Below are 19,715 nucleotides of genomic sequence, written 5' to 3'. Positions count from 1 at the left end.
GTTTCTTTGCGCCTGGCAAAGGTCGCTTGGACCTTAAAGTTATCATTTAATAAAAAATAATGGTAATAGAGACAGTGTGTGGAGGTTATATATATATATGTGTATTTATAAAGATTTTTCTTTTTAATGGAATTAGTGGCTGTTGTCTAGAAAGGCACAAGAAAGGCATACATAGGTTTTAGATCAGTATGTGGGCCCATCCAGATAATGTCTTCTTTAGTGAAGTACTTGCATCCCATGTGGAAAAGAAATAGTAAAAACTTATATGTGATTACTCCTGAAAGTGGCCACTATCATGAGTAAATCATATAAGGATTACATGATTTACTCATGAAAGTGGCCACTTTCTCATTACTTTCATACATTGTTTTAGTAAGTATCCAAAACATACAAGTTTCATTATATAATTTTTTAAGGGATCTTATATCTGTTTTCACTCTTATATGCTTTTCATACAAGTTTCACACAAGACAGATACAAACTTTATAAGATTTATATATATCTTTTCCATATGGGATACTTCATTAAGACAGTTCTAAACTGCATACTGGAGGTATTACAACAGTATGGCTTTGTAATAGAAATATCCAAGCGATGATCTGGCCAGATCTTCCTTAAACTAAAAACAACTGGCTCACTATAAAGCAAAAAAAAAAATAATAATCTCTCGTTGAGCACTTAGGGATTTGCAAATCCTCATATAGGCTTCAGGTAACACATAAGAAGCTTTTCACCAGCATGAAAATGGCAGGTACTGGCAGAATGGGCCATTTGATGTAATAAAATACATCCCAATGTCAAAGCAAAATAATGAGTCTTTCATTTTATTCTTGTACATATTTCAATATCAGATCTTTGCATGCTTGTTAAAATTCAGAGGGAAAACTTATTGGTCATGTGGATTACCTTTACCTAAACATCTTAGTCTTCTGGCACGTGGCAAACTTTGTTTGTTTCTCAGAGGATCTCTGTCTGAACCTCTGTCTATTTTGATAAAACTTTACTGCTTCATCACCTTTAGCAGTTGCATGTCTCTTTTCAGCTCAGCAACTTTATGCCTTTGCTCTTTGTCCATCTCTCCATACCTCTGCTGATGTGTAGATTCAAAATGTCGAGTCAAATCACATTCTTAAAAACAGAAATCATCTTTTGACAATCAGATATAAGAGCCTTCCTTTCCACCCACTGAAGAAACACTCAGTTTTCCACTTGTCTTGAAGTTGTCTGGTTTCAGCATCAACCTTCCTCTTTTGTGTCATTTTGTGTTAGTGAGGTCTTTAACTTGAAGCGGCAGTGCATTCGTGTCTGTGTGGTGTGCGCGTGGATTCTGTTTCACTGTGCAGACCACAGCTATAAATAGGTGAGCTTAAATTTATCGGGAATTTAAAGTGATTTCTGGCCTTGAGTGTGACATATGACTTAGAAAGAAGCACCTTGCTACAAATTTATTTTTTTTAAATATTTATATTCCTTGTTAGACTTTTAGTGCTTTTACATTGTAAAGAGTGTAAAAGCAAACCTGCAAATTTATTGATGTTGACCTTGTTTTAAGATTGCAATCCAGATATTCAGCATTTATGTGTTACTTAATTTCTTTGATCATTTCTTGGTGCTTTATAAGTTTATCACTTCTTTTCTTTGTTGTTTTTGAGCGAGACCTTCACAATCCCCCTGCTAGTTTTCTTTTTCAAAAGGGAATTATTATTATAAGTATTTTGATTATGTCTTATCTGTCGAGTACTATTATGATGCATAGAGTGTGTCTGTTTGATTTTTTTTATATTAAATTGTCCTCCAAATTGTGTTCATTCTCTAATGAGTATTTTAAGGCCTTTTGACATATTTTTATTGAAAATTCTGGTAGTATCGGATTCTAGGACAAGAACTGAAGAGTCATTTTCCCCTCTTTAGTCTCCTACTATCCTTTGAGATTGCGGCTTTAATGTGACATATATGTGTGCAAGAAGAGTTGTTTCGTTGACCTTTACGATGGTATAGAATTTGTAGAAAATAGCATTTCACTTTGAGAGTTGCAACTAAAATATTATTACTAATCTGATCAGTGCTGTGGAAGTGCACATAATACTGAATTTATTAAGATGACAGATAATTATGGAGGAACCGTTGACTTTCCATCAAATTTGTATTTTAATTTTCCTATTTAATGATTCATGTCGTCTAATATCACAGATGTTCTGTTCATAAATATAACAGACAGAACCTCAAACTTTTGGCAAGAGGTGGAGAGTGGTCCTGGGATCCTTCAGGATTGCATCTTTGCAGATGATGTGGTCTTCTTCTGTGTCATCTGGAAAAAGAGGGAACGCCTTATTTCCTGTATTGTGGATACAGTGGATGACTTCAACGTTCAGTCTCACAGAAGGATGAGTGGAGTGGTAGATTCACTTCCTAATCTCAACTTTCATCATGAGCTGTGGCATATATGAAGTGGTTTCATTCATTATTGTGCTATTGCTTCTCCACATTCAAAGCAGCCGGTTAAGATGATGCTGGCATCAGACTTGCACGGCTGTTCAACCAGGAGGAGACCCTGGGGCACAACCAGGAGAGATTATGTCGTCCAGCCCAAAGAATTGGTGTAAGATGGGGAGATGTAGAAGGTTATTAAAAAATGATGGCTCATCACAGAACTATTTCAAGTTTTTATTTAACTATGGTTAAACCTGTGAGGTTTAACCCTTTAAAACCGGTCGGAGTGGGCACGCGCTGTTTTGTGTAACTATTTTAAAATCCCACGTAAGCTAGCGCAATAATTTTTTTTGCATATGAAACCGCAGGAGTTGTACTTACATCTTATGCATCAGCTTGTCCTAGGTCACGGTTTCCTTCCACATAAAGCTTTGCAAAAACTGCATAAAAAGCGCTTGCAGCAACAAATACATAATATTCCAGAAACACGCTTTGCTGATCCGATCAGCTGTTTGTAACACTTCCTACGTTGGAATAGACATCAGTGCGAACTTTCGCATGTGTGCCATTACCTGCCTGAAACCGGAAGTGACGTCATTTTCGCGGAAATGTAGTTTTTTACCATCAGGGCCTCATGAGCCTATACTGGTGTTTTTAAAAGTTATGTTTGACTTTATGACTTTCTGTGTCATTTCTGGGATGCTTAGGACTCATATTGCACTGCTGGAAATAATTTATTTTGATGCACATGCTGCTGTTTTGCAAATTTGCACTATAATATTTATTTTCATTTTTCCTGCAGTGTATAAAAATTGGTGTATTTCAAAAATAAAACTATGAAGACACTCAAAATAAATTTCCTGTGGTGGGAAACTATTTTGTGCAACTTTTTTGTATTTACAGTTTTGAGGGATAAGCCTCTTAAATTTCTCTAACTAGAAATATATGTTAAAAAACAAAAACGATTTTCAATTGTTTTGTAGTTTATTACACGTTTTTGCAATTTATGTATTTACTATGCACCTAATGCAGACATATTATTAAAATTTGGGTTATAATAGTTGTATTGATGTATAGCAACTTGAAATGCTCCCAAAAGTGGCACTACAACATGTAAAAATATAATATAAGCTCTGGCGGAGTTGGTTCTATGGTAGGTCTTAAAGGGTTTAAGTGAGAATGGTTTTAAGGAAAAAATATTTTAACAGAATAAAAACTGTAGAAGCTGGTGTTCACACACAGCGGAAAGAGCTGCTGAAAGGAGATGAAACATTAACAGGCTATAAAACGGGGAAGCTTCTTACTAAAATACGGAATCAGTTCTTTCACAGATTGTATGGGAATGCTTCACTGTCAAAGCATTTAAATGTTAAAAAAAGGATGAAACCCCAGAGCCTTCAGGCTGAGCCAAGCTTTCACCTCGGTCTCGACACTAACACAAAGAGAAGAAAACCCCTTCAGTACAGGCACCTACAGTGATCTCGCACACAAAGAGGAATGATATGATTTCCTGACTGTTTCTCAGCAGTCGGTCCGATATAAAAACATACTGACATCCAACACAGCTGTTAGCAAGCTGCACAAATCTGCAGAGTTTCTTTCTGCAGCTCAGATTTCTGCTGAGCTTAGACCTCACATCATTAAACATACAGCAAGAGAAACCCGAACATCAGCAGGGAGACAAACACACATGCACTCATTTACCCAGCAAGCAACACTTTTAATGTGCCTTTCAAGTTAGACCCTGAACTGAAGCCTTTAAGTCTATTAACTCCGTGTGCAGGTGTATATTGTATGTTGTTATATATTTCAGGTGATCTTAATGTAACCGCGCTGTCACACATACATGTTACTAACAAGAACCTCACTGCCTTCAATGTAAAAAAGACAAAAACAATCCACATTTTTTTCTTTGTACATATAGTGTCATGTATAGCAAACCAAATTTAAAGCATTGAACTTCCTGCTATAGGAACTGTACAAATCATCCCTGCAGTGCAACAGAGGGCCCTGCAAGATAATCTTTAATGAATACAACTTAATGGAGCTAAATGGCTAAAATAGTCCTTCACATCTGTTTCTAGAGAAAATCAACATTTTACTTAGTTTTCGCAAGGTTGATTATCGGTCCAGGCTGAAATAAAACAACACTTATTGAGTCTGTTTTGCTTACTTGAAAGCCAACATTGCCAACAAAAAAAACTAGGATTCTGCTAAGCAGATTGTTCTGTTAAGGATTTATGACACCTATGATGGTGCCCATTTCCAAACAATAACTACATGTTAGAAGTTTTTGGTTAAACCACAGCAGAAAAGAAATGGTGTTTGAAGGTGATATTATCAAATGTCTATCAGTGTCTATCATCATTAAAATTGGAAAAAGCTTCCATGAAACATACACTTTTGGGCTATAGCTAAGGCGGGGCCCATTTAATTAGGGCTATTCTCCTTATGGCAGCATTTGGAACTCATTCTGAATTACAACTCATTTGTCCCTGTGAAAATATACTTTGGCAAACATATATAAAATGTAGAAAATCATAAAACTCAGCTTTTTAAAAATTAATTAATGAATTATTTTTTACCAAGTCCCTTCAAAATCAAAGTCTGGACTTAAGTACACCTTTACAGGAATTCACATACACAAATGTTTGGCAATGCTAAATACCTGCTCACAGCAGTCCATGAGTATATAGATGGGGTACAACCTATTCCCAAGATTTTCATATTTTTAGCCCTTATGAAATGGATGAGTTGACCCTTTCATTTTAAATCAAAAGCACCGTTATTTTTAAGGATGGTTAAAACGCCCTTAACATAAACACGGACTCTCTGTAAGAGTCAGAAATATTCTAACAGAGTCTATCCAACTGGCTAACCTGAACCTGCTTTTGTTTGGAACAAAATAAAAAATGACACATTTTGCAGATTGGAAGAAATGTTGACGTATGGCTTCGTCTAGCTTGCAGTTACATTTGTTCCAGAACACATTTGTCAAAGTAAATTCACGGGATAGAAATGTTTGCAGCAGGAAATTAGAGGATTTCATGTCAACCCAAAGCATGTCATCTGACATTATCTACGCTGCAGGAACCTTGGATGCCATGATGATTGACAGCCTCGTTTAATATGCTGAGTGTGAAGTGCTTCATGGACTTTTATTTTTAGTGTGTAAACACTCACCGCAGTGTGAACGTCACTCCACTTCCAGGACTGGATGGACCGTGACGACAGTTGTCCTCGTAAACTGTCTTTTTACCACCAGAGAATGATGAATTTACATAAATCCATTATGCAAGAAGGCCAGGCAACAAGCACTCATTTATTGTGTGTGTGTGTGTGTGTGTGTGTGTGTGTGTGTGTGTGTGTGTGTGTGTGTGTGTGTGTGTGTGTGTGTGTGTGTGTGTGTGTGTGTGTAAATAAGGTCAAATCTCAACATTTTACTTTATTCTCATTAAATCCAAACGGGTCAATGCGTGCAAACAGTGAGCAGCATGAAATCGATATCCAAACAAACATTTAGGATATACACACATGTAAATTCATGCATACATACAACTGCACACATACACAACACCAGTTAGAAGGGGACTCAGAAATGTGATCAATAATATTGATCCACCCTGGCCTTGTGATGCTGAAGGCTGATGCAGTGAGGTAATCAGGGTTATAGCTGCCCACTGAACGGGAAGAAAAATGGAGAGAATGATGGAAGGGATAAAAATATAAGGCGATGAAGCAAAGAATAAAAGAGGGGAAGGAAGAAAGGACGACTGGTAAGGACTTGATAAGGAAAAGAGCCAGAAATGATATGTGCAATGGGAGGAAAGTATAACGAGCTGGAAAACATATGACACGTTCGGCAAAATGTTCTAAGCTTGACCCTTACAAAGATATCACACCGAAATGCCATATGTTGGTGAGTGATCATTACCATCCTCAGCCTGAGAACCCCAGGGCCTCTTATTGCTCTTAATGTTCTCATTGTTGTTCTTTCTGACTTTATACCTTGTAGTCAGCCATTTGAACTGTAGCCCTTTAGTTACCAGGTGTTCCACCCCATGTCCCAAACATTGTTCTCAAGGCTTTTTAATTCTAACTCTCAACTTTGTAGCTAGCATCAGCATTTTTAGTTCTTGCTATGTTTGTTGCAGTAAATTTCGTTCAAGGATTTCAAGTCGTGCCTGCTCTCTGTTTCTTCCTCCTTGCTCTCTACTAGTGCTTCTTTCATTATCGTAGTTTTCTTCTTTGATTTAACAGTGATTGTAGAGAAAAATATCAAACATCTAAAGAAAGAAGGAGATGACTTTTTTTTTTGTTTATACAACTCAAACATAGCTGGAAATGGAAAGGTTATGTGTGTCACCATAGGCATAACTCCACAAGAGTGCCCTGGTTCATAGGCTTTAATATAACAGTCATGGGCTGTTGCCACTGGAACTCTAGACAGAGACTGTCCTCCACCAGAGAACAGACGGATGGGTCCTTTGTGCAAGCTGTCATAACAATCTATAGTTACATTTTTAGGTTAAGTGAGCTATTGCAGCTATGTGAATAGTTGAAGATAAAATGTGCCCTTGTTTCCTACTAGAACTGGAACAGAGCAAGTTGTATTTTAAGGAAAAGTATAAAATTGTCACGGTCCGGGTCAGCGGCCGTGTGAAGAGTGGAAGGAGGACTCAAACGCAGCACTATTTCAGACGTGAAGGGTGATTTATTGACAATACCAAACATAAAGTGGAGATGGCAAAACTGAACTAAGGACGAACTAAACTGGGAGAAACTACACAAAGGAGTGGCAAACCTGAACATGAAGGGAGAACAGCAGGGAGAGCACGCAGAGGATTTCACAGGGTATGAACACAGACGACGCGACGAGGAGCAGAGGAAAACACACACTATAAGTACACAGAGAGACACTGGGAAATCACACACAGGTGGGGGGAAACAGCTGGACCTGATTAACCTGACGAGACAGGGGAACACTACACTGAAAAAAATATGTTGTTGGATTTACTTAATTCAATGGTGGACATTTGTTGCACACAGATGTTTTGCTTTGGCAGCAACTTAAACAATTGAGTTAAATTAACACAATTTATTCATGTTCAATAAACCTGTGCAATTTGTGTTGATAAAATGTGACTTAAACATGTTTTGATGAAGTAATTTGAGCTCTTGGAATATTTTAATCCTTCACAATTTTTTCACTTTATCCCAACACCATTCAATAACTTTTACCCAATACTACTTGGTCACTTAAATACTACATGTTATCTTCAAATTACATTTTGCTATTATATTCTAGTATCAAATACACAATTTTCAAATGGAGGCCTTATAACAGATTGTATTGTTCTCTTCCAAGATGGTTGCTGGCATCCACCAGTAACCTTTCAAAACAAAATGTCTAATTTCACTGCATTGACAGAAGGTAAAGAATTAAACTGACATTACTCCTCCACTGAATCTACATAAATCAACAGTTAAATAATGTCAGTTCTTCCGTGTTCTCTGGAATCAATCACAGCAAAGAAATTAGACTGTTTCTTTTGAAAAATGTTACAGGACAATACAAAACATTCTATTTAAGGCCTCTGACGTCAAGATTCAGTTAAACAACAATTATAACTAAACAATTTGAGGAAATGTTAGTTTCCATTAACATTAAATTAGGTTACTGAATTGGCAAACACCTTCCTATTAACATTACCCATTTTACCCCAATAACTAAAGAAATTAGCACTTGCAGGTCAAAACCTTTATTCAAGAGACGCAAAAATAACATTGATACAGTGACTGTCAAAAAATACAGCACTGATCATACTGTGACATCTTGGTTCAAAACAGCACACTTAGAAATATTCAACGTTCTTTACTTCAACTGAATGAAACTGAAAATACCATTTCACACGACCCATATGGGATATTTAGACTGTATAACTGTTCACGCTACATCTCTTCACTAGTAAAAGAAAGAAAAAATACAAACAGAAATTGAAAAATGCTGCCAAACAGACAAACAGAGAACTTGTACAGAGCAAAAGGAAAAACAAACAACAACAACAAAAACGGCTTGTCCTCATGGCAGTTGCAGAGTATATAAAAATGAACCCTGCGATCTGCTCCTGGAATTGAGCTTCAAAAATGCAGCAGAACAAGTGTGAGATTTAAATGTCCTCTCACCTAGAGCTGGTCACCTCACATGCATAACAGTGAGCTTTCCTTGCAGGAGCAGTTTTGTCTTAGTTGTGAGCTTTTCTTGAGAGCTGAGTTGCATCCAACTCCATTACCACCCATTGAATCACCTCAAAAGTGTAGCAGAGTTGTGATGGGTAACTCATGTTGAAGGAATAAAAATGGTCCAAACAGCATGGCTACTGCAAAGGTCACGTTATCCAGATCTTGAAGAACTACTATACCCTCGATGATGATGCCAACATCAGAAAAGTCATTGCCTGGCGCATCTCTGGAGACAGATGTTCATTGTGGTTTTCTCAATCTGTGCAGTGGCCTCAGTCAAGTCCTGGTTAAACACAAAACATTTTTTTAAGATTCCCTTTTAAACTCATCTCTTTTGAATCTACCAGTTCTAATGTTAGAGTAATTTAAACCATAGTAAATAGCTATAGCCAAAGAGTGGCCTGCCATGCTGCCATTCATGGTCTAACAGAGTTTCTAAGAGAGAGTGAAAAACATAATAATTTCAAATGCTTTACATTAGTTTTTGTTAGAAAGACACCGGCCCATCAGAAATCCAGGTTATGTCACTCAGAAGATGTTAGAATTTAGACTTTCAGCCCCACAATTTGGTTAGCTGTTGGTCAGTTGGTCTTTTTTTTTTTTTTCAAACAAAAGCTAATGTAAATACTGGTGGGATTTTCCTTTGTTCATTAGAATGACAAATTTAAAGTTTTTTCACACTGATGTGACCCCTAATACAGGGGTAGGGGTGGGGCCTCAAGGGCCGGCGGCCGAGTTCACTACTAGGCCTCATGTGAACTTCAAATTATTAAAGAGGACTACTGGTCCTAACCAGTCCAATGAGGATCAAGTGGATAACTAAATGCATTTTTAAATGTTGCAAAGCCACAATCTACTCATAAAACACTCACCATGAACTCCTGCACCAAGATGTTGCAATTGTCTTTCACACAGATGCGGAGCACTTTGATGAGACTCCCTTTGAGCATTAATGTCATCCTAAAGTATTATAACAAAGAAAACAGAGATTTGTGAACTTTTCAGTAGCACAGAAGAAAATGATCCCAGACAAAAACTTGACTTTTTAAACCAGTCAACATGCAACACCAGCATCTACAAAGCAATATCAAAAATTCCTGTTTGACATCAACTTTATGGATATATAGTTTCCAGAACATTTATTTTTTTAAAAAGATAATTTTTTCTCAGTGGGCCAGTAAATGCATGACAAAAAAGAATGGCATCCTTTCAGTGGAATCAGTACTCACAGGTAATAGTTGACTGTTTCAATGGATGCAGCATAAAAATCTTTTACTGACCTAATGCAATACATATACACTTTGTAGTTAAAGAATTTTAAAGTTCTTACTGTCATTATGGCAGCTACATCCTTTAGCTTTGTGCACTGTTCCCCCGATCACTTTGCAAACACTTTCAGCAGACTGTCAGAGAGAAACTCAGCTCCGTCAGAAACCTTGACTGTAAAGGCATGGTTGGGATGCACTGGAATGCTGCATTTTATCTGAAATAACATTTTGAAATTTTGAAATAACAGCAGGCACTGTGCTTGGTTAATCAGTAATGTTTTGTTGAATAAAAACTGTGTTTCCAGATCTTATGGGATTAAAAAAATCCAAAGATGTTTGTTTCTGATTTGCAACCCAAGAACCCACAAGTTACAACCTCATTTTAGTTCAAGTGTGCATTAATGTGAGTCCAGTAATCACCTTTCTGACAATACATACAGGTATAAGTTAAACCTATGGCAGATTTTGGATTTCTCAGTTGTTTTAATAGGGTGGTCTATTTGTGTATGCATGCACCTAATAATTATACAAAACCTATTATAATTAAGTTACAGAAACCTTAAGCGAAAATAGAATATACTTTCTTACCATAACACCTTGAACCCACAATCCATCAGCTGACTCCTGGTGAAATGCAGAATAGAGGTCGTCTCTCAATGTGCAGCAAAAAAAACAAAAAGAAAAGGACAGCAGGTGAGGGCAGGAGGTGTAGGGATGTAAGCTAGCATAATGCCGCTGATGATATTAGCTAAAGCTGTTCAATGTCCAAAATCTCACTAACACCACGGTGCAGTAAATACACAATGTAACTGAAGAGTCAGTTGGCAAATCTATTCACACAGAAAACCAAATTATGTTATGAGTGCCTCATAATTAGGTTTAATGTGATATTACGGCTCTTGTGCCAAAGACAAATTCAAATGAAAAAGCGCCAATTCTTTGACAACAGATAAAACAGCAAATAAGCTAACGGCTCTTTTTTAGCATGTTACATGGCGGCACTTTAGACGTTTAACTACATTTGGCTGAAATATGGTAAATATTAATTAAAAAAATCAAGACATACCAAAAACGTAGAGTTGGCTACTCGACTTGACTGAGATGGATGCCTTTTTTGAACCACGATCCAAAGCCCGCGAGATGAAATCACGCGTGGTTTCACGAGATTTAACGTTGCTATCTTATTGACTTACTTCACCTGAACATGATATGAACAATTTAATACACCCTTTCTGCATATCATGTAGTTTTTACACTATATAGTTACATTTATCTTTAAAACATGAGGTAATTGTGTTAAATACATGCAAGATGCTTACATAAATCCAAGAGATGGCCAGTCCCTTTTTTTCAGTGTAACACCAGGGACCAATAGAGGGAGCACAAACCCAGAACCCAGTATCTAAAATCCCAAAACACAAACCATCCCAAAACAGCCCATGAATAATAAAGAGAATAATAACAAAAAAGAACACAAACACAAAGTCACTGAGTCATGGTCGCAGGACCATGACAAAAATGTTCCTAATGCTAGTCAAGTAGCTGGACTACCCATACAAAATAAAATTGCACTGAAAACATCTGTAAACAGTGAAAGACTTTAATCCTCCCTAACTTTACCTCCCAATGCAGACCTAACATTGCATTATGTGGCATTTACCTTCAAATATAGTATCTCTATATCTCTTAGTCTAGGCTTTTTATTCGTTCTTGCCTGAAGCCTTGTCTTCCCCCTAGACTACTCACTGTTCTTAGTTGCCTTGGTTGTTCATAACATCATAGTTGTTCTATCCCTATTTGTTGTATTATGCTCTCTCTATAGCTCTTACTGTTTTTGTTGGTTCTTCCAGCCCTTTACTATGTCTAGAAGAAGACATGTTGCTTTTTATGTCTCATGGTCATCTTTTTCCTTACTTTAAGCATTGAGAGTTCTGTCTTGGAAAATGTCAAGGTCCTAACACAATTTCAGCTGTGGGCTGCACCATTGTTCTACCTCTATGCTTAAGAGTTGTACATGAAGAGTTTTAAGTTTAGCTGGGTTCTGACTTGCTATTGTTCTACTTCTTTATCCTTAGAACGTATCTACTATAGCTCCAGGTCTTTTTATTTTAGATCTAGGCCTTCTCATCCTATAAGTTGCTGTTCTATTTGTGTTTTCATTGTTCTGTCTTTTTCTTTTTTTCTTCTTGGATTGTTATCTAAAGGCTGTACCTGTTCTTGCTTTAATCGCTGTACTTCTAGCCAACAAGTACTTCTAGATTGATTTTTTTTTCCATTCACTGGCAGTTATTATTGTTTTTTTCGTTCTTGAACGTGTAGCATTGAAGCTGGCTAAACCCTCTAGCTGTTTATTTGCTTTAAGACCTGTTCATGTTTTACTCTTACAGTAATTGTTGCCCTTAGTTATTCTACAGGGTGGGCCATTTATATGGATACACCACAATAACATGGGCATGTTTGGTGATATTAAAGTCCTGATTGTGGCACATTAGTATATGTGAGGGGGCAAACTCCTCAAGATGGGTGGTGACCATGGAGGCCATTTAGAAGTCGGCCATCTTGGATACAACTTTTGTTTTTTCAATAGGAAGAGGGCCATGTGACACATCAGACTTATTGGTAATGTCACAAGAAAAACAATGGTGTGCTTGGTTTCAACGTAACTTTATTCTTTCATGAGTTATTTACAAGTTTCTGACCACTTATGAAATGTGTTCAATGTGCTGCCCATTGTGTTGGATTGTCAATGCAACCCTCCTCTCCTACTCTTCACACACTGATAGCAACACCGCAGCGGAAATGCCAGCACAGGCATCCAGTATCTGTAGTTTCAGGTGCAGATATGTTGACAATTGCCTTCAGATGACCCCATAGATGAAAGTCTAAGGGGGTCAGATCGGGAGACCTTGGGGGCCATTCAACTGGCCCACGATGACCAATCCACTTTCCAGGAAACTGTTCATCTAGGAATGCTCGGACCTGGCACCCATAATGTGGTGGTGCACCATCTTGCTGGAAAAACTCAGGGAGCGTGCCAGCTTCAGTGCACAAAGAGGGAAACACATCATCATGTAGCAATTTCAAATATCCAGTGGCCTTGATGTTTCCATTGATGAAGAATGGACCCACTATCGTTGTACCCCATATACCACACCAAACCATCACTTTTGTTGTTCCAACAGTCTTGGAGGGATCCATCCAATGTGGGTTAGTGTCAGACCAATAGCGGTGGTTTTGTTTGTTAACTTCACCATTCACATAAAAGTTTGCCTCATCACTGAACAAAATCTTCTGCGTGAACGGAGGGTCCTGTTCCAATTTTTGTTTTGCCCATTCTGCAAATTCTGTGCACCGATCTGGGTCATCCTCGTTGAGATGCTGCAGTAGCTGGAGTTTGTAAGGGTGCCATTTGTGAGTAGCTAATATCCACCGAAGGGATGTTCGACTAATGCCACTCTCCAGTGACATGCGGCATGTGCTACGCTGTGGGCTCTTGCTGAATGAAGCTAGGACAGCCACTGATGTTTCTTCATTAGTGACAGTTTTCATGCGTCCACATTTTGGCAAATCCAACAGTGAACCAGTTTCACGAAACTTAGCAAGCAGTTTGCTAACTGTAGCATGGGAGATGGGTGGTCTCGTAGGGTGTCTTGCATTGAAATCTGCTGCAATGACCCGGTTACTGCGTTCACCAGATATCAACACAATTTCGATCCGCTCCTCACGTGTTAACCTCTTCGACATGTCAATGGCTGTGAACGAAGAGAAACTTGTAAATAACTCATGAAAGAACAAAGTTACATTGAAACCAAGCACACCATTGTTTTTCTTGTGACATTACCAATAAGTTTGATGTGTCACATGGCCCTCTTCCTATTGAAAAAACAAAAGTTGTATCCAAGATGGCCGACACCTAAATGGCCACCATGGTCACCACCCATCTTGAGGAGTTTGCCCCCTCACATATACTAATGTGCCACAATCAGGACTTTAATATCACCAACCATTCCCATTTTATTACGGTGTATCCATATAAATGGCCCACCCCGTACATGTTCTAGCTATCCTAGCTCCAATTATTGTACTATCATTCTTTTTCTAGTTGTGCCATTTTTTGTTGGTTGTGCCTATAAGCATGTTCATTGTTCCTGATATAAAGCCAGATGTACTTCTTGTTGTAACTCAAAGCTGAGTGGTTATACTCACTCTAAGCGTTTGAAAATCATGCCTATGAATTCTCAAAGACCTCTTCTCCTTCTAGTTTCAGGTTGGTAATTATTCCAGGCCCTAGACTCCATAGTTTTTTTGGCTTTCAATCTAGCATGTCTTGATACATGAATACGAATCTTGTATAACAGTCATATGACACAGTTAAACAATTTATATTGATTTTACTGTCACACGTTTTGGATATTAACACTGAGTAAAATTCAGCAATACTTTTTTTTCAATATGAGAGCAACAGGCCTTGTAGTTGTTGAAGCTCAAGGTTTTCTAGTAAATTCTAGTACTAGGCCTTGTGATCATGTAGCACTGACCTTTTCCACTACTGTAGAGGTTTGTGGCAGCATTCATTTGGAGACAGATTGCTGGACCGTCTGACTGAGCCACACACTGCTGACCTTCCACCTCTGAAAATGGTTTCCAGCTGAGAGACATTTTCTCAGCATGGAACCAATTTCAGTTTCTTCCTGTTCAGTTTGCACAGGGACGGATCTGTTACAGAAACTCAACCTGTGAGAGATTCTGTGTGTTTTAAAAACCCACATCAGCAGTTTGAATTGATGAAATTACTTACTTACCAAAACTTTTAATTAGTGTTAAAGATTTCCTAAAGAAAAGCAGATATTTTTATTTATATCATTACATTATTATTACTTGACATTTAAAGTGCATAGAAACAATATTTATTTAAACAAAAACCAGGATAAAGACAAATTGGGGGAAAGGAGAGAAGATTAAAATGCAAACTTAAGTCTGAGGAAGAAAATGGCTTTCGAATGAAAACCCCAAACACGTTCACACTTCTCTCCTTCTCTGATATTTCTTTTCATCCTGATCTTTCTTTTCATCTCGGAGCTTTCGGCTCCTACGTTTTATTTCCCGACTCTCTGCGTTTTCAGGATGTGAATCTGTGATCAAAGACGACTAAAACTGCTTCGACACCGTTTTCGCTTCACACTAAAGATTTCATCCCTGATGCTATCCTGCTGTGAGCAAACCAGATTGGTCTCTGAATACTCTTCCTCTCTCTGTGATCACATGACACCTCAGCTTATTGATCAGCCTGTAATGATTATGAGTGATTAGAAGCCTTTTTTTAGGGTTACTTTCCCACAGAGCAGGATTTGGTCCATTCATCCCACTGTAATACTTTCTGGATTTGGCCTATTAAAAAGGATTTAAAATTGCTTGTTTGGCTCAGGTTTTACATTTTACATTAACATTAGCAACGCTGACAAGATTCACTGGCAGCTTTCGAATGAAAACCCCAAACACCTCCTACAGTTTGTCTTCACCACTTCCCTCAGTCCTGTGGTACACTTGAAAGGTTGAAACCTCTCTCTGGCCTTCTTCAGAAATCCAAGCTATCTGCCTGTCAATTAGACCCTTTTCCTACTAACTTAATAAAAGCTTGCTACTCTCTCTGTCCACCATAATAAATACTAGTGTTCCTTCCTTCCTTATCTCTAGTATTGTTTCCTCATTTCTCAAGTCAGCTGCAATAACTCGTGTGCACAAGTAACCTGTAGGAGATCCCAGCAATTTCAATAATTTCATCCAACCTACCCTTTCTATCTAAAATCCTTGAGGAAATAGTTGGTTCACAGGTTCATGCTCAGTTGCCTCAAAATAACCAGTATAAACAATTTAAGCTTGGTTTATTTGCCCTTCATAGTACAGAAACAGCCCTGGAAAAAAATCAGTAACGACCTCCTTTTGACAATTGACAGCAACTCTTAACCATTCTCATCCTCTTAGATCTGAGCACAGCCTTTGACACTATATCTCATAACATTCTTAATATTAGTTTCCATCGGTATGCTGATGACACCCAACTCTGTGTCCACCAAACCTATCACCACGCGTGCACCCATCACCCTCTGTGTTTGTCTCCAGGAAATCAAATCCTGATTTTCTTGTAACATTCTCAAATTGAACAGAGATGAAAATCAATGTTCTCCTCATTGGCACCAAATCCACTTTGTCTAAATATAACAGCTTTTTGCTCCTCTCATGTTAAGAGTCTGGACATCATGCTTTCTTTTCAAGTGCACATCAATAACATCCCTAGGTCCTCATGGTTTCATCTTCGTAACATTAATCACCTTTGTCCATGTTTCACACACAATATTACTGCCATCCTTTCCAGACTTTGCTTACATCTTGCATCAATTACTATAATTCTTTTCTTTTCAGTCCATACATACACTTCAACTGGTCCACATTTCAGTTGGTAGCATGATCACCAGAAATTCTTCCATTAGTCACAATATATCTGTCCTTCTATACCTGTCCTTCAATACCTACAATGACTTCCAGTTAAATAACTGTATTGATTTCAAGATTCTACTCCTCGTCTTTAAGGTAATCCATAATCTTGCTCTGCAGTACGCTTCTGAACCTCTGAACATCAATACACCCATTTGCACTTTCAGGTCTTCTCTCCATCTCACTGTCCCTTCCCCCCATTTTACTATTATGATTACCATTCTGCTAAGAACATTTTAACATATCTGTGGAGATTGACTCACTCTGGAGCTGCTTCCAGTGAACATTAGAGGAGGTTTCTTTGGGTTTCCTGGTTAGCTTTAACTGTACAGTTTAATTATACAGTTAAATTTTGCAGCTGCTTACCAGTAACAATGGAAAAGCTACTGCTGTAAAGAGGGGATTTGTGAGTTTGACTGATAGGTAGCATAATAACAGCAGTGGCAGTATTGACCCCAGTCATGCTCAGGAATGTGTTTGACTATCTCATATACCTGTGCTGGGCATCTGGAGGGCAAAACAGTGAGCAGCTGTGAACGGTGTAAGCTTGTTATGTAAAACTTTATATTCAGCAATGTATTTTAAAATTTACCACGTTTTAATGTCCATTAATGTCCATTAAAACCAAACTTTAGATCAAACTGTGAGCCTGTCCAGATGACTTTAACCTCATTTAACCTCACCTTCCACCTTCATTTTAGATCTAATCAATATTTTGACCTTTTACCTCCAATCGAAACACAACTCAAGAAAAACCATGAATTTTAATTTAATCTCCCACTAAAAGTGATGACCCCATCTAGACAAAACTCCTATAGTGAATTCATAAACTCATTAATAGTTAATCTGATGGTGATTAATCTGATTGTTAAAATGACAGTTAATTAAGTACACATACGACAGTGGGAGTGGGGACAAAGTGGACCTGAGGTCTCATTGTCCTGTGTATCAGTGGGTGTCAGTGACATTTATGACATTTATTCTCTTTGTACTGGGACAAAAAGCTATTTTAAAATTGTCATTTATGAATTTGTGTGTGTGTGTGTTTGTGTGTGTTATGACAGCTACTCCCTTCTTGCCACTTTGACACTAAGCTACCCTGTTATTCTCATTGTATTTTGTGTGTGCATGTCTGTGTGCGTGTGTGTGTATGTGTGTGTGTGTGTGTGTGTGTGTGTGTGTGTATGCGCGCGCGTGTGTCTGTATAATTGGCCTCCTGTTGACCGGTTGCTAATTGTGTCTGACAGCAGTAAAGGTCCCCGTTAACAATGTGCAGACCAAACACTTATTGGTGTTTTAACCTGCAAACACACACACACACACACACACAAGGGTGTGTGTGTTTTCCATTTGGTCCTTGTCAAAATGCATCCACAGACAGCAGTGACACTGCATCCCATGAGACAAACATGATCATATTCTCTCCGTGAGTGTGTGTGTCTGTATGTGTGTGTGTGTAGGTGTGTTTCCTTTCATTTTGTTTCCTTTTTTCAGTATTTGTTCACGTTGTTCTGCCATTTTTTTGACAGATACCATTTTCTTTTTTTTCTGAATCAGTTTTGACGTAATCTATGTCGTCTGCAATATAAATTGCTCTCTCGTTCTATTCAGACCTTCAAAAAAACCTGATGAAATGAAGAACGGCTTTGAAATGTTTATTGTTTTTAGAAAGCTAAAAAACAAAGTTGCTCATTTTTGACAGAGTTTTTTTCACTCACATGTCAAATTTTCGATTGTTGTTACTTACTGTTACTGTTGTTAGAGTCTACTATTAGCACCCAGGCGGCTTATTCAGATGACTGCTTTATGGATAATATATTACTGACAATAACTTGTCAGGCTCCTGAGAACTAAATATTGCTCTTACATCTAACTATGTACACTCGTCTAAGCAGGGATGACAAGCTCATGTTACTTTGTGGGATGCATACAACACAATTTGGTTTCATAAGTGGGCCAGACCATTAAAATTATGGCCCAATAACAAATAAAAAAGACAAGCATATTGTTGCTCTGAGGAATCATCATGGCAGTTGGCTATTCAATTGGCTATTCAGTTCTCTATTAAGATAGGGCTTTATCTTATTATGGAAAGTGTCTTAATGTGGATGTTGTTGTTAACAGGTACTATATAAATAGAACTGAAGTGAAGAAAATGTCTTGCTGTGAACCCACTAACAGAAAGCTCTGTGTTAAACTGTGAAAAAAAGAACATTTCTATTGGTCAGAGGGACACTTACAATAAAAAAAAACAAAAAACTCTTAATTACTCCTCAGCTGTAAAAGGCTGACTGGATATTGTTGTTACCCTGCTGGGTTGCCAGGCGTGCGATGTGGACACCTATGTTTGTCAATGTCAATAGCTACTAAAAATCTCAGACACTTTTGAATCTGAGTGACCTTCATCTCAAAGTCAAGGTCAGACATCAAGTTTTCTGAAATTCTTGTGAATGATTTAAGAAGGAAATCACCATTGGTGAATCTACTAACTTTGGATGAGTGTAGATCCCAGTGTCCTTGACCTCAAGGTCAGAGGTCACATGCCAGGTTTTGTGAAACTCTTTTGAATTTGATAACTTGAGAATGCAGTGACATAGGATTTTGAAATTGACACCATATGTGTATCTACTAAAAGGTTGATGGGTAGCACTGGTGTTGCCACTATGTTTTTTCTTTAATGTTATGCCTTATCGTTTTCTTTCTTCCTTCGGTGTAGTACGACAGGCCATGGATGATGTCTTTGTTAGTGAGAAGGTTGTAAAACTGATGAAAAGCATTAAAATAAAATCAGATAGTTCTGCCCTTGCAATTCTCACAGTTTCAAAAGTCACCCCGCCTTACACAAGCATTTCTACTTGTCTAAGTAGAAATGCTTAGTAGATTCTAAGTATGTAGTTGACATGAAAGTGCAACAACTTCAGTTTTTCTCTTTACTTTTTGAAGTCTTAACCTTCAAAAAGTGTTTAATATGTTTTTTCTCCATCACTGAATACAAGCAATCATTTTGCCACGTACGTGTCTCTGTCTCTGGCTTTATTCCACTGCTGTTTAGAATAGCGTGTCTTAACATCTGTTGTGATTGTATTTATTTAAGGTTTCACTTTTAGTTCAACTAAACCAAAGCAATTTTCCAAGTATTTCAGAGCTCTGATTGCTATTTGTTTTTCGGTTTTTATTCGATACCACTTTTAATATGTCTGAGATGAAACATTTCAGCAAATGCAAGCATCTCGCTGACACATATCACGAGAAGATTAAAAAAATGCTGCCTCACACCTCTTC

The 19,715-nt window shown here is 37.8% G+C and overlaps 1 protein-coding gene across 3 annotated transcripts in view; it reads left to right on the top strand.

The window, feature by feature from the left end:
- dcc (DCC netrin 1 receptor) overlaps nucleotides 1-19,715 on the top strand; it is a 381,171-nt gene that overhangs the window by 85,484 nt on the left and 275,972 nt on the right. The gene's annotated exons all lie outside the window — the stretch shown is intronic.

Source organism: Rhamphochromis sp. 'chilingali', assembly GCF_963969265.1.
Source record: "Rhamphochromis sp. 'chilingali' genome assembly, chromosome: 2".
Classification (NCBI taxonomy): Eukaryota; Metazoa; Chordata; class Actinopteri; order Cichliformes; family Cichlidae; genus Rhamphochromis; species Rhamphochromis sp. 'chilingali'.
The sequence above is the reverse complement of the archived record's forward strand: the minus strand, read 5'-3'. Positions and strand labels throughout refer to the sequence as shown.